This window comes from Anas acuta, chromosome 5, assembly GCF_963932015.1.
Source record: "Anas acuta chromosome 5, bAnaAcu1.1, whole genome shotgun sequence".
NCBI lineage: Eukaryota > Metazoa > Chordata > Aves > Anseriformes > Anatidae > Anas > Anas acuta.
The window spans coordinates 46,339,829-46,355,950 of NC_088983.1; the positions used below are offsets into that span (position 1 = coordinate 46,339,829).

At 47.1% G+C, this 16,122-nt stretch overlaps 1 protein-coding gene across 5 annotated transcripts in view; it reads left to right on the forward strand.

The window, feature by feature from the left end:
• The window catches only part of TSPAN4 (tetraspanin 4), a 332,463-nt gene that overhangs the window by 125,677 nt on the left and 190,664 nt on the right, over positions 1-16,122 (forward strand). The gene's annotated exons all lie outside the window — the stretch shown is intronic.

The window sequence follows — 16,122 nt, forward strand, 5'->3', positions numbered from 1 at the left end:
AATGTAGTTTGTAAGTGCCAAAGTGAAGGCATGCTGCTCTTCTTATGTGGAGGTGCCAGCTCTTCCTCTCCTGCCACCCCCTACGTCCTCACGTGTTTCTTGTCAACTAACAAACGTCTTTGTGGTGCTGTGCTAATGGCTGCTGCTGATGAATTGTCCCATCTGATCAGGATGGGAAGGTCAAGTTGATTTCTCCTCTGGAGGGAAGGCACCCTGCAGGTTTCTAGACGGAGCAGAGCTATATCCCTATCCCACCCAAAAAGCACTTAAATGTAAGTACGGTGAGGCTTTACAGAATTAAAATCTGCCACTCACACAGATGTCAGTGTTGTGCAGTCAGAAAGGCAGTCCTGTATCCGTTCCACATGAGGAACCACGAACACACGGGGCTGAAACAGCTTTCCATGGATGGCCCAAGGTTTTTTGTTTTTGTTGTGTTTTCTGTTCCAGTATTTTGTAACAGCACTCCCCAACCAAATGACCAGCTGCAAGAGCAGAAATCACGCTCTGCAAGGTTACAGTCAGTTCCCTGTCCTGGAGCAGTGGCAAGCTGACGCAGTCCGTCACCAGGAGAGCAACTTGGTGTCAGGATGGATGACGTTAGCAGGGTTTTTATGGTGTGTCAGCGTTGCTAAACGCAGGACCCGCTTTCACTGTTGGAATCCTCTTTTCTGGGCTAACCTAAGCTGACTTCTGTGTGCATTAAAACCCCAACCAGCTTTAGCAGAGCTGCAGCAGTGACAAGTTATGGAAATTAAACTTGCCAGCCTAGAGACAGCTGTAAAAAAAAAACGATGTCATGTTAACAGTGCTGTTCCACTAAGGGCTGTGTCCGCAATGGATAGCCCTGCACCGCTTTATTCCATCGCCCACCTCCGAGGTTATGATAAGCCTTGGTTAGTCGTGCAGTTTGAGCAGTACGAAAGAGCTGTTCTGCCAAATAGGTACTTGGGTTAATCAGCTGTGATTTAACAGCTTTGCTCTTCTGATTGTTAAGGTCTTTTTATAGGTTCATCAAAAATGTCTTAAGTGTAGTAAATGATGTCCCATTAAACTTGATGTCAGGGCTCTGACACCCAGAGAGATGCCTCTGACCAAGCAGTGGATGGCAGAGGTGTTCTCAGGGATCGCACCAGGTGGGAGCATGCTGGGGCTCAGTCTCCTTTTGCCTGAAAAGAACAAAGGACATGAGGTGAAATTAATGGGCAAAGAGGGATTAAAATTTAACATAGCCTGGAGCAAGTGTATCCTTAGCAAGGCATCGCCCTGCAGCCCTGAGTGTTTCAGTGAAGGGCCACCAAGAGGGCTGTGTACCACAGGGTAGAGTTGCTTGTTTGTCCTAAATCAGACGGATGCCTGTCTGTGCTCTTCAGTCCAGCAGTGAGCCCAACATGAGGCCCATTTCTTTATGAGGCAGGACGTTTAGTAGTGAGGGATGCTGTGCTACGTGCCCCTCCTGCGCACACCGTGAGAGGGAGGACCGCGTGTTCTCTGCTCCCAGCAGCGCTTGTTAACAAACATGTTTGAAATGCTTTTATCCCTTACAGTGCTTCAGGGAAAATCCGGTGCTTTGTCAGGCATATGTCTTCAACAGCTATTCCTGTTAGCGAGCTGCGCTATGCAAACGTGTAATCATCTCTTTCGAACAGGCAGGGATCGCTCTGCAAGGCGTATTCCTGATTTGTAGTATTAATTGCCATTCTCCTCTGATACTATGGCTTAGCTGTTAACGGGGAGTTGAAACTTAACTTGAAAATATCTTCAGATGCAGCGTTCTCATGTAACTGAAAAGTAATCATAAGAGAAGCCAAAATATCAAGGAGCTGTAACCCGGCTTGCTTTCTCCACCACTTCCTAAGGACTTTGTCAAACTCCTGGTGGGCAGTTGGGGGGATGCTGGAAAGAAAGGGCTCGTTACATCATGCTCTGTTCCCGCATCCCTCAGCAGGACGATGGCTGGGTTCTTATGGCTCTGGTACACGGTAGGAAGACGAACAAAACTTCATGGCAGCTGCTTGCAAAGCAGCCGGGCAGAATAATCAAGGTGAGCAGCCCTAGAAGTTAGGAGACTGGGAAACATTTTCAGGTATGCTTTCCAGCTGAAAGGCGATCTGCCAGTGGTGTTTGCAAGGAGAACTGCAGCACCTGAGTTGCTGTTGTGTTTGGTTAAAACAAACACAGGTGTTAAAGCCGGGAGAGGGAAAATTACTGGGATAAGTGTAAAACCAGGGTATCTTCCAGTGATAAACCTTCACTTCGTTTTCTGAGAGGATCGCTAGTAACAGGATGATGAAATTCTTAGTAATGCTGATGGGCGCCAGCAGAGGGCATTTGGAAACCTGGCTTTTCTGCTCATTTATTCTGCTCGTTTCTCTTCCCACCAACTGGAGCCCCTGTGCAGCTCCTGCATGAGGCCGATGTCCTGCAGGGCTGATGCCTTCAGTGTTGGCACAGGCCTATGGGAAAGGCAAAAGTCTTTGAACAGCCAAAACTTAGGGCGTTTTTGTGTTGTTGTTGTTTGAATTAAGGTACATAATATCAACAAAATACATATTTCTGAATACATTCTAGGTTATCAGCAGTATTAGCTGAGAGCTCTGGCTTCTATCAGAAGGGAACATTTCGGTGTGAGGTAGGTGAAAAGCCAGGAGGCAGGAAGTGAAGAAACAGTTTATTCTGTTTTTACAGTGTTTGTTATGTCTAAATTAGCAATCTAAAGTGGAAACAACCTGTTTGTTTGATATGGCATACCATATTTAGTCTTAATTATGTCTCTTCCTCCTGCTACCTCCATACCGGACACATACAAGGCACTTTACAGTGCCCATTTAGGGTCAATACTCTGTTATGGTTAACAAGAAATGGCTCCTATAGGCATAGTAGAAAACAAAACAAAACAAAAACAAAACACCCCCCAAATAATAACTCTTTGTATTCATGGCTGGAAGGACCTTGTGGTCTGCCGCAGTACTGTGTGAGGAGTTGGAGGCTAAATCCAGCTGTGGTTCTGTTGATCAGGGCTTTTGTGGCTTGTAGCAGGGTACATATGTGGTACATATGTACATATGTGGTAGAGGACAGAGCGGGTCTCTCCCCAGCGATCCTTTGGGAGAGACCTGTCGTTCAGAGCTCCTGTGCAGGTCACAGAGGAAACAAACAAGGACATTAAAGCGTAAGAGCATTTAATGATGATGCTCTTTTGTTCTTGGGCTTTGGATCAAGTGAGTCCAATCCATTGGCATCTTGTCCTTCTTGAAGAGGATTTCAACAGACTATTAAAAAGACAGTCTCAACTTCTCTGGTAAATGAGGACAGCCGGAACCTTGAGGCTGGCCTGGCCCTTTTCGTTCCAGGATTACAGATTGGGGTCTGAAGAGAAGGATCCAGCTTAGGTGTAAAATCTAAACAAACACAAGGAAGTTCCACTACATTTTGCACTTAAGTAAAACATGTCAAAACAGTGGTAGGATTCAGATCTCTGAACTGTGCATGCTCCATTTTGCTATGCAGTCAGAAGTTTGCCTTCATTACCGAAAGCCCGAGTATGCTGCCAAAACGTGCGGTGTGTTTGCGAAACCAACTGACTCCCATTTCGTACCTGTATAGCAAGGTGCACGCCTCGGGCACTGTGAGGCTACTCAGGCTTTGAGGTTTTGTATCTGTCTGGAAAAATGGTGATGAGGATTAGGGCAATACATGTATACGCATACATACATGTATATACACACAGCATGTAAAGATGCAGTAAGTGGGTCTAGTTGTGGTTCTTAGGATTGCTACCACGCATGTTAAAATATTACAGGCGTGAATTTTAATATACATGGTGACTTCTTTATTGCATATGCTAATCAACTACATTTGGAGAGTAGTTCCTCTAAGTCTCATTTGTGATAAGATATGATTTATGCTGTCAAATATGATTTATTAAGTACATCTTGATAAGATAGATGGAACAAAATCTTTCTGGGAGCAAAAAATATATTGATTTATAATAGAAGTGTCAGTAGCAAAGGCGGAGGAAAAAAAAGAGGAGCTGAAGGGTACATTTATTGATATATATTTCATATATACTTTACTTGCTATAACATCTGCTAACAGAATCCACCTGACATGTCCTTATATTTTGTTGTATCCCTGTGGCAGAGCTTTCCTTGGCCTTTTGAAAACGCTGGCTTGTTAGTGAATGTTAGTTTGTGCTGCAGCCCTTGCACTGCATTGTGCTTCCACATGCACTCGTTGGAAAAGGATTCATTGGCTTCAGCTGAAATAACTAGCGGAGCCCCTAAACTTGATTATTAACATTTGGGTGGTTGGTTTCAAAGGTGTTTGCTTCCACCGTTTCAGCCTAGATATCTGTCAGCTATAAAAAGCGAGCTCTTCCTTTGTGGAAACTTGTCACAGGGCTGAAAAACAGCTTGTTCCCTTCTCTTGCACGCTTGAATAAGTTAAGAGGGAGGCTGTTGGGAAAGGGAAGGAAGAACAGGGCTTGGGTGAGCTCTCTGCTGTGAAAGGAGCACAGGAGAGCAAAGAATTTACTCAGACCTTCAACAAATGGGTCCAAGGCTGTAGTTTTGCATCGGTGTTATGGGAATGCAGTGGTTACCACCATGGAGAAACCGTGTGTTTAGGAAATGCAGAAATCTAATTAAATTCTTGGCTCTACTGTATGGCTAGCGGCTCCTTTTGGAATTTAAAATGGGATTTTTTATTTTTTTTAAGCAAAGCTGAAATATTTCCTGTGTAATGACAGCATGCCTCCCTTCTCACTATCATCACCTGTCAGTACTGAATTTCCCAATTTCTGTTCCCTGACTTACCCTATCTGCTAGTGAACTATTTTAGGACAATGCTGAGATTACGGGGGACGTGGCAGACCTCCATTTCCATTTGCAGACCTGTCTCAGAGGAATCGAGTCAATACATCAGTTGTAATACACGCTGTTCTGGTTGAAGTGAGTTTTCATCCAGCCAGTGTAATGATTGAGCACAGAGCAAATAACATTGGAGTGACCAGCCACGTGTAATAGCTCTTGAAGTAAAAGCAAAAAGCACTTCAGTGAAGACTAGCCGGTGATATAATGTTATAATTAGCAGGGAAGTTGACCTCTTGCTCAGGAAAGTTCTTCTGTGGTACTCACCGATGTCATTAAAAAGCATCCTAGGATGCTTTATGCATTGCTGGGCCCACGTCAGCTCCCTGTGCTCGTGCTCAGGTTGGCGTTGGGTCCCCCCTCAGTGCCTGATGCCGTCACTGCTGCTGTCATGGAGCACGTCCAGCCCCGGCAGAGCTGCCCTGGTCCCTGGAAACCTCCAGGAGCTGCGAGCAGTGGATAGACACGTGGTGAGAGATGGCCTGAAGAAGGTCTGGGGCATGAAACAGGAGCACAGGGACTGCTGGGCTACCCAGCGCCAGAGGTGTGGGGCAGGGCTGGAATGGAAACGGCTTCTGGCTTCGTCCTGCTAACCCCTGCAGTTCTGGGGTCAGAGCCTTAGTCCTTCCTGGGGTTTATCTGCAAGATGGACTGATTGTCATCCTCCTTTCCTAGCAAAAGGCCAGATCTAATCATCTAGTTCGGCACATCAGGAGGCACCTGGAGTTTCTCCAAGTGTGCAGGCTCCGCGCAGAAGGGCAGCTGTCAGGAAAGTAGCTGCCAACGTCTGCTAGTTAGCTGTGTCGCATCTACAGGGAGATGGCTTTAGATTACGCTTCAAATGATAATGATTCGCAAAAATATTTGCCTCTGTGCTCTTCAGACTCATCGGCAGACCTCCTACTGGCTTCAGTGGGTGCTGGATTGTCCCCCACAGGGATAAGGAAAAGCACATTTGAATTTTGGAATAAACACTAGCTGAGCCGATAAATCCCAGTGGAAGCTGAAGCTTTCTCACTGCCATGGCTGCGTGGGTCCCCACCCCGGGGAGCTGTGCTGCCTCCTCTCATCTGCTTTAGGGGAGCAGGAATTTCGGTGCAGAGCTGCACTGTGCCTCTGTCCTGGGCAGCCTTCCTTGAGACCCTGTGTCTTCCAAAAACACCGTGAAAAACATAAAACAGGGCCATGAGGAACAGCCTGGTACAGAATAAATGAGAGCATTCGGCAGCAGTGGGAGGCTCTAACAAAACATGCAGCCGGCAGCAGCGTCCTGTCCTGCTCCCCCTTTGTCTGAAAGGAAAAACAAATCTAAAAACCTGGCTTCTCGAATGCAGCTGCCTTGGGTACGTGGCTTGGCAGGTGGCAAATAAGAGCACGAAGTGACTCCTGGCCCTTCCTGGCTGCTCGCCTGGAGAGAGAAGGGAGCCAACTGTGCCCTGAGCTGGAGGAGTGAGAGGGAGGCTGACCCCGTGCCCCAGAGGTTCCTCTGCAGGTGCTGAGCCCCGGCCCTGCTCCAGGAAAAGCGGCGATGGAAGCAGCTCCCAGGGTGCAGTTTTTAGATGATCATCTGGGTTCTTGGTTGGTGTAAACCCAAGCACTGCTTTTGGTTTCCTTGTAGTTCAGCTGTTTGGCAGTGGCTGGGAGTCTTGCTTTTGACATCTGACTTGTGACTGAGGGGCACGAGCCTCCGAGGGCTTCGTTTCATCAGCATACGGTGTTACAGCAGATCTAGTGGTGGTGAACACTGCTTCAGTGCACCTATCTGGGTAGAGGTTTGCTCCCCATTTCTAAAGAAGCCAGGCTGGCAGGTCCCAGCTCAGCCCCAACAAAGTCCAAGCCAAGAACAAACAGTTCCTTTTAGAACTTAACAAAAAAAAGTGAAGGAAGCCATTTCTCAGAGGTGTCATCGGAGTTCTTCAGACTGATTTCCTGTGAAGGTGCACGTGCTGGCGCATGCTCATTGATATGTGCGTTCACCACAGACGTATGTACTGGGAATATGTGCAGAAGCATCTTGAAACCTAAAGGCACGGGGAATCATCCAGTCAGAGCAAAGAAACCGCTAACTAATGCAGGTAATAGAGGCAGACAGGAATAGCAAAGTGCAAAGTGAACCCTTGAAACAACAATTTTGTGCTGAAACGTGTTTGCCTAGACTTGTGAAGAGACGGGTGGTTTGCACAGGGACAGCAGGGAAGCCGGCACCCAGCTTCCACTGAACCCAGTCTTCCCTATTCATTGTGTTCCCCGACCCTTTTTCATCAAGAACCCTACACCGATAAAGCCCAGGCCTCTCACAGGTGATGTGCAAATGGTGAGGTGAGACTCCTAGTTGTCATTACATTTGAAGTAATTGGCTATGTTAAAAGTCTGCCTTGTAAATCCAAGGTCATAGTTTATTTGTTGTCTAATGAGTTTTGTTTCTTCTCCTGTGATGCCAGAAGCTGTTGCCATGATCACTACAACATGCAGATTTACTCGCTGTCAAGTCACTCTCTGGGTGTTTTCTGTCCTGTAGTCTGTGCTTCTTCGTCCCTTCCCTTTGCCTGAAGGAGGATAACTGCAGGAGCAGAAGCCTTTGCTGTTTTCTTTCCAAAAGGAGGTGTGGGCTGAGAGTGAAACACGGATTTCCAAGAGCCGCTGCTGGCACTGGCTTCCCGCGCTGCCTCAGCGGGGTGAATGGAGTCAGGAGATGCCCGACATCCTCCTTCGTCCCAGCCCTCCGGGCAGGGGGATGTCCCGAGCGTGGCTGCGGGATGCAGATGTGGTTAAGCGGGTCCTTTTCCCCCAGCACCTTTTGTTCCCCTTGCAGCTGTGGTCTTGGAGCCCGCCGCGCTGTCTCGGTGGTATGCTTCTGTGACAGCTCAGGCTGTTATGACAGCGCTGCCTGTTCCAGAGTTTCCCCCTTGAAGGATCCCTATTTAAAATCCCAGCCATCAAGCAGCCTAGTTAGCTAGTTGTCAGCGCTCGTCATGCCATGTAATTAATTTTTGGACAGCATTCAGATACCTCTTCAAAGAGTGCGTAAGGGTATGTGTGGCACAGCATCTTTCCTGCCCTGCTCCTGCAGAATCAACACAGATCTTACTGCTTCAAACCAGGCTGCAGCCTTCATCATTGTAGGATCAGTGGCGAGTTTGAGATTAGGACCTGCTGTAACCTGGTCCTACACCAAAATTCTGGCTAACGTTGCTGCTATCACAGGGGTTTATTCACAACTGGCTGGGGAACGACCAAGGAGATTGATTCCTCGAGTTTCATCAACCTAGTTTGAGGAGCTGGCTTATTATATCCTAATAACTCTGTCCTGGGAGCAGGGAGATGGCACAGGCAGCCCTCAAGTTCAGGTCTCTGTCTTGGGTGGGAGGGGTAAGGCTGCTCACCGATTAGAGACAGCCATGCTGCTCACTGATTTTGTCGTGTGAGCGCAGTCATTCAGGGAAACAAACTCCTGGTGCCGTGGTGTTCGTGCACTGCAACGCCCAGCCTGTGCCGGCCTCTGGCTGAGCGGATAAACCCCAGAGCTTCGCTGATCTGTGAAAAGTATAAAAGGTCTGTGTGCACTTTTTTTCCCTTTTCTCTGGGAAAAATGCCAACAAGCTGCTTCTAATTTTGAGGGATTGCCATCCTGGGTGCAGTCTATTGGATTTTGGGGTTGTTTTGTTTTGAAAACTGTGTTATGGGAGTTACTGTCAACATGGAAAGTGGTTTTTTGTTTAGAGTGTAATAAAAAATCATCTTTGAGGTCTCCTAAATAATCAAACATTACTGCAGCAGAGTGTTTTGCTTTTAAACTGTGCAAGGCACCTGTGCTGTCCTGGTTCATCCCAGAACTTTCAATAAGGTCCCAGTGAAGGCAGAATTCAGCGTGGCTCTCACTGGAGTCTCTCTGCTGTCGGAGCTCAGAATCACAGAATCACAGAATTTCTAGGTTGGAAGAGACCTCAAGATCATCGAGTCCAACCTCTGACCTAATGCTAACAGTTCCCACTAAACCATATCCCTAAGCTCTTCATCTAAAATGGTCAAAAATAAGCTTAAAAATCATGGCAAAGCTGCAGAAGGTGATTCATTTGAGCTCCTCTTAAACCAGGAGGAAATAGTCCTAAAACCCCACGTGCACTTCTGTGGTATTGGAGAAGTGTGGAGGAGCAGGGATCCAGGACTGAAACGTTTGTGCTGGAGGAGCGCAGACACACGCCAGTACCAGGGTATGTGTGGGGATGGATGGAGATGAAAACACAGCAGGATTAAACTAGTAAAGCCTTGTAGCTTCTGAACCCAGCCTTCTCTGTTTGCCATGCATGTCTCTCACTAAATACTGGCTCCTGTGGCAGCCCACAGTTGTCTGCCTGCCTCTGCAGCCCCTTCCAGGACTCAGGAGTCCAAGGTGAGATGACTGCTTTTACACTCTGCTCATCACTGCTGATGACGAGAGCTTGTCTCCAAATTTTGTCATCTTCATCTAAAGGAAGTGGCCTCCTTTCTCCTGATTGCTCTCCAGCACCTGCTGATTGACCACATTTCAGACACGCCTCCTTGGTGACTCTCGGAGTTTCCTTTTTTCAGCTTGGATTTGTTTTTAGGGAGCACCTACAACTGCAGCTCATTTTCCTAGGTGATAAGTAAAACGAGAGAAGGAAGAAGGCAGTGCCCTGGGAAGTGCAGACTGGATGTGGAAGGCAGAGCAAAAAGAACAGGCTTTTTTTTCCCCTCTACACTATGAAGCAGGGCCACAGAGAGATTTACAGCGACACTGTGTAATTACAGGTGCAGCCTGGCAGAGTGCCGGCTCCATTTCTTCAGGCACTGCTGCTTGGACGAGGCTGCAGCTCTGCCAGCGCCGTCCTCTTCTTGTTCCCACTCCCTTCCCAGCAACCTGCCCTGTTGTTTGCACTTCTCAGGAGCTTGGGACCTTACGGCAGTACGTATTATTTTAGCTGGCTGCTTAGTAAAGAGCCTTAACTTTTTGCTAACTCGGGTGTAAAATAGCGCGTGGGCTCTGTGCACCGCCCTCACAGGTAGGGCCAGGCACTCCTGACATCATCTCTTTGACAAGGTGGCTAAATCCCACCTGGTGGTCGGCAGGAACAGAGGAGAACCTGCGAGTTGGTGTTTCCCTGCTGGGAAAGCAGCCGTAAGGGAACATCGGCAGGTCGAGCTCAAACCAGTTATCTTATTACAGAGAACCGCTGGGCCTCCAGGAGGAAAAGAGGCTGCTTTTGAAGTCAGGTCTGGGTGTTTATGAGCTTCAGTGAGCAGCGGAGAGCAGGCTGTCCTGAGGGCTGGGGAAAGGGGAACCTCTTGTGTAATTCCTCTGATCTGCAGGTTTTGTTATGTGGATGTTGTGATTTGTAGCCTAGGATTAAAAAGACCAAAGACCTTTTAAGTATGGATTTCATTCTGCTGATTGTGCCGTCGTCCACAGATGTGGAGCCAGGCAGTGTGCAGCAGACCCTTCATCAAGTAATTAACTCAAGTTGTCAAGCTGCAATCAGCGAGCTGCTCTCCTACTAAAATAATAATGATAAATTCCTCTCATCTGAAGCTGTCAGCTTCCAGCTGCACCAGACACGAGTTTGCAGGGTCTGTAACGTACTCCGTGTGGGAAAACCCGATTTGTGCCTCTGTCTCGCTGAGGCCAGCTCCAGGTTGGTTCCCTTCTCCTCGAGTCTGCTGTCGGAGGTAGCGGCACAGGACAGGTGAGGACTAATAGCTGTTGTCGCAGCAGCTCCTTATTGAAAAGGTGATGGTTTGGGTTGGGTTTTCTCTTTAAAAGGGCTACGTTTGTGTTGCAACTCTTTCCGTGGTGGTTTTGTGAAACAAGAAAGGCGCTGTCTGCTCCCTGGAGCTGGCACGCTTCTCCCCTCTGGGACCTGGAGGTCTGATGCCCTGCTACACCTGTCCTGTCGTTCCCATAGCATCTTACAGCTCAGGAAGGAAGCTCTGCCCCTCAGCAGTGGATTCAACCCTTCTGCCTCTGCCTTGCCTAAGAAAATGGAACCTGCATAAGAAAACGTAACTCACAGCAAGACCAGGATCTGGCTCCCTGAGCCGTGTGCTGGTTGAGGCAGGCGGAGGTACAGCTGTCTCCTGGGTGGTCTCGTTTGCTGCCGCGGCCAAAAATCGTTCAGCATCTTGCTTCTTGGGAGAGGTGCTGCCTGGGCTTTGGAGTGTCTGTGGAGTGTTTGGGAGTAGTCCCAGAAATAATAATTAGCTTTTACTATAATGAATCTCTTTCCACAGGGTAAATGTAACAAATAGAAATTAAAACACAGTTTATCCTTCAGGATAGGCTTGGGTGACACTTGTAAAAGGCTATAAAACAGCTTAATTAAAGTTTAATAGGCTCATAATTATGCACTATTTTAGGCCATCATCATTAATAATACCAGAACTATTGAGAAACTTAGTATGGTATTGAGATACCTGGAGATAAGTGTAAAATAAGAGTTTCCAAGCAGGTCCTGTTTCCCTATCAAGTGAGAAATGCCGTCTGAAGGCAGGGGGCAGAATGCAGGCACTGAGGAGTCTGGGTCGTCTTTCCTGTGCTCCCTGCCTTTTCTGAAAACCACCAGGAACAAGCATCTTTTCAGCTGGCTACTCAGCGATCTGATGCAGAAATCATTCTGTAAAGTAGAAATCTGCCTTTGTAAAAATCCCCATAAGCGTAATGAGGTAAACAAATGGCGTAGAGGTCAGACCGCAGCAGAGGTCGACCTTGCGTTTTAGCAGTTTAACATATGCCAGGGCTTAGGTTTAGCAGGATTAAATTTTGCAGACCTGTGCCAAGCTTTCTGTACAGGGCAGGAGTATCTGAAAGCCTTCTGCAGACCAGTAGGAAACACTGAGCACAAAAACTCAGGTGCGATTTAGGCATGGATTTGGTTTTGATTAAATCCTGAATCTTAACCAGTGTGCAGAGCAGGTGATGACTTTTAGGTCTAAACAGATACCTTGGAAGTACCTTTTCAGTGAGAGCCCCTAAATTCAGACATTTAATATCCTTCACTCCTTACCATTAAAGCTCTAAGAGATGTCCTTAGCTCTGTCCAAACAAAGCACCATGATTACAGTTAAGTACCAGCAAGTGCCTTAATCAATAGGGATGAGTTTAGCGTTATTTTAGACAGCTCAAATTTACTGGATTAGGGCCTCTGTATTACCTTCAGTAGCTGAATGTAGGTAGGTTTTGCAAAAAAGGCATCACACCTCTGCTGCCTGAAACTACAGGGGAGGTGAACACACAAATACAGATAGATGCATTCCAGTGCAGATGATACTTTCTCTTCCAAAAGAGCATCTTTAGTCAATGTATTACCACCATTATGCTCGCTAAGCTATCATTTAGGAGTAAATCCTTGGCTTTTGTTTTAAATTGTTTACCTGTTTGTGTTATCTGTTCGAAAAATATATTTGAAGATACGTCTGACGTCAGGAGTGCTGTGAGAGCTGAGAATGGCAAAGGAGAAAGCTAAAGCTTGTGCTCCTGCCTGTAATTCTTTCTTTTTTTGACAGCAGAAGCTCTTCTCTTTTTGCTTGAATGGATACAGAGATGTCACTGATAAGAGATCCACTGCTGTTTACTGATAGTAGGTGGGATGATAAAAGCCCTGTGATTCTTTACAACATCAAGGAAAAGGGATAATAGCTGATAACATAATATCTAAATATGGCCGGTTGCATTTTCTTTGCACAGGTCCGTTCCATTTTAACATTAACATTTAATCATCACCTAGCGTTCTTGTTTATTCTTTTCTTTCAAATACTCTTTTAATTTGCTGGAGGCTCTTTAATATTTCAGTTTTAATTTTAAACTCTCTCCAGCACAGCTTGCACTGTAAGAAACGCCTCCTGAGTTGGTGTGACAGAACTTCTGTGACATAAAAAATAACGTCCTTTTGCTTATTCCAAGAAGTTAGTGTTTTTCTTCAAGATGAAAAGGAAATCTGTTGCTTCCTAAGGGATTTTATTTTCAGTCCTTTTTGGAAACAGAAGTTTATTTATCGTTAAGGTAGGATTTTGGAAGGAGCCTAAGGGAGCTAGGAGCAAACTGAGGTCTTTTGGCTGCGAAGAGAAAGATGCCAGCAAGACCCAGCAATGCCAGCAGCAGAGATGACTTCTCCAGCCTGCCCTCGAGTCTCAGCGTGCTTGCTCACATCTGTTGACTGAGCTGCTGGTTTGAGAGCTCCCTACCCTGTCTCAGACCATCTGAACCAACTTTGCTTGTGGCTGAAGGCATCTCCCAGCCAACTCCACCGGTAGGTTTGAGAACATCAGCCTCAGAGCTGTGTGCTCAAGGCGTGATTGCTGCTGGGACAGCAGCTGTATGCCAAGTCCAGCTCCACCTGCAGCCTTTGAAACACTGCATTCCTCATGCTTGTGTGCAGTCCTGCTCATAAAAGTATTTAAGTGTGTGCTGACTACTTCACTACGTGAATATCTCAATGCAACAGAAGTTGGTGGTCGAGAACCTCGCAGAAATGGGCTCTCCGGGACCTGATTCTCAGAAGTGCTCAGCACTTGGAGCTCTGGGAGGCCAACGAATGTTGCTAGGCCTTCCTTGCTCTGGAAAGGCAGCTGCAATTTACAGCAACTTATCGTCATGCTCACAAAGCCCTAGCCCTGTTTTTAAGGGTGCAGGACAAGAACAGAACCCGTTTTTAATTTTCAGGGAAAAATCCACGGAGATGTTGAAAAGCAGACACTTGGTGGGGAGCATTTATGAATCTTTCAGTTTTCCTAAGTCATTGTTTTGTTTTGTTTGCTTCTGCTTTAAAATACCTACTTTCACAAGCAATCAGAGCTGTGTGTAGTTTAAAGATTTCTGCGTCTGATTGATTGCTTTATACTTGACAGAAAGATCCTGAGTACCAAGCGTGTGTTTGAAGTGGCATTTCTTTGAACGTCAGCTGATTTCTCAGGTTAGAGAATGTAACCTGATTTTAGGAAAACTAGCACATAAATTGCATTTGTGCTGCTAAGACCTGCTGACACCACAAAGACAGGTCCTGATAAAGGTTTTCTTTGGGCGGCAACTCATCTTGTACAGGGTGTCAGGCACATTCTTTATTTCTGGTCCTTCATCCTTTATTACTGAAGACATTGGCAGAGGAACAGGGCTGCTGCTTCTCAAGAGTTCAGCGGCCGGCATTGCTTGTCTTTCCTCTGAAGCAATGATGCTCTCTGTCCAGGACTTGGGAGTTGGCAGAGTTTGCTGGGGTTCCAGGGAACCTCCTTACTTAAAACTTGTGCTGTTGGGGAAAAAAAAAAGATCATTAGCAAAGAACAGGCTGACAGAAGTGCAGAAAGCACAAATGGCAAAGGGGCTCTGGTACACAGGGTTTTGGGACCCAATCCCAAGTCGGATTTAAAGAGAGTTTTTTTGTTTGGTTTGACTTGATACCAGCTCTCCTGCATGCCTGTCCGCTGCCCTTGCTGTAGGAACGTGCAGCCGCTCACACGCTGGGCAAGAAATGCTCTTGGTGTGCGCAGTGCGTGCAGCAGGAGCAGTGTGTCTGAACACACAGCGGAGGCGATGAGAACTGTTATGCAGATGAGAGCAGGTAGAAAGCAGTCAGGGTTCTGCAAAAGTAACTTTTGAGCAGGTTTAAATAAAGAGCATTGTAAATCATACCCCAAATATTTTCTCCCAGTGTCTGATTATGTTATTTCCATGGCAACTAATTATGCCATAAACCAAAGATCATGACTTCAGGTGGCATGTGAGCAGAAGGAGATGAGCTATTAAGTACTGAAGATCCTTTTTTTTTCTTTTTTTTCCATGCAAATTTCCTTATTTATAAAGAAAAGGAAAAAAAAAAGAGAGAAAGGAAATGAAAAAGAACCCTGAAGTCTGCTCTCTAAGTGAAATTGCTTCTGACTAGAATATTTTTCAAAGTTTTGTTGGAGGCATCAATGAATCTTTAAAGGAGTTGCAGGTACAGCTCTGAATGTCAAAAGATCTTTAGGTTGTGATAACTAAGGAAACCTCTAGAACATCTGGCTTTCTTCACACAGCCACGGGATGGCTGAGGTGGGAAGGGAGCTCCGGGCCCACCTGCTCCCCCCTGCTCCAGCAGGGACACCTCTGTGGCAGAATGGGAGGAGCTGCCAGACACCTACCCTCTATCAACACAGGATGTTTAATCATTTCTAGCAGGATTTGTTTTATTTATTTATTCGTATTTATTTCATGGATCACTTCGTAGAGTTTTTGAGATGCTCACGGACAGGCTTCTGAGGCTCATGGTGGGCTGTTTCATCGGGAAGATGGAGCAGGTGCAGGGAGTTTTGAAGGCAGTGACAAGAAGCATCGGTAGAGGGAAAGCCAGTGCAACTGTTAAAGGACTAATGAAGACTAAATTAACGAGGAGGTGACTTAGTGGCTGCACTCTGTGTGACCTGAAGGGGATGGATGGTGTTGCATGCGTAATCGTGAAAGTGAGATCATGGAGCAGAAATAGGAAGTGATGTTCAATGGCTAAAGCAAAAGCCCGTGCCAAAGTGGTATGGAAATACCTGTTGGTTTGGGGCCCAGAGGCATCGTGCAACATGGGGAAGGAGGAGGGGAAGCTGTGGAGGTGTAACAGGGAAAGAAGCAGCTGGGTTTGGAAAAAACATGTTTTTTTTTTTTTTTCCAAAAACTCTGTTTCTGATCAGCTGTTGATAGTAGGGTCAGAAAGAAGAACACTGGCAGCCGGAGAGGTCAGCTTTGCACACCTTCCTCGTGTTTTTCTGCGTCAGTCTGAAGGAGCCCCGCTGCTTGCTGATATTTGTTGTTTGTAATTTAGAGCAGCATTTAGAAACTCGTCACCTCACCGCAGGCCTGGGCTTTACGGACGCTTCCACCCCTAGCACGGGCCGAGTTCTGGGGACTGCTGAGCTCTCGCCGTGAGCTGCAGGGGGGTGGCTGCCGCCTCTTTGCTAGCCCAGAGAGAGCAGCTGCCAGGGGAAGTTTGCGGAGCAGACGGGCCGGGAGGGCCGAGCCTCGTTGTGCCCCTACGGAGCTCCTGCAGCTTGTTGGAAACCAAGGCAAATAATTAACCCGGCTCATAAATTAACGCAACTGGAGGGCGGCGTGCGGGGGTGAAGCACCCAGGCTGCGTGCACCCCCAGCTCCTTTCATTCCTCCTAATTCCTTCATGACCCCGCTGCCCGCACCTGCCTCGGGCCCTGCACAGGGGGGCTCGGGCTGGGGGCCGGGGGGCTCCGGGTGGGGTCGGGGGGCTCCGGCCGGGCTGTGGGGCCT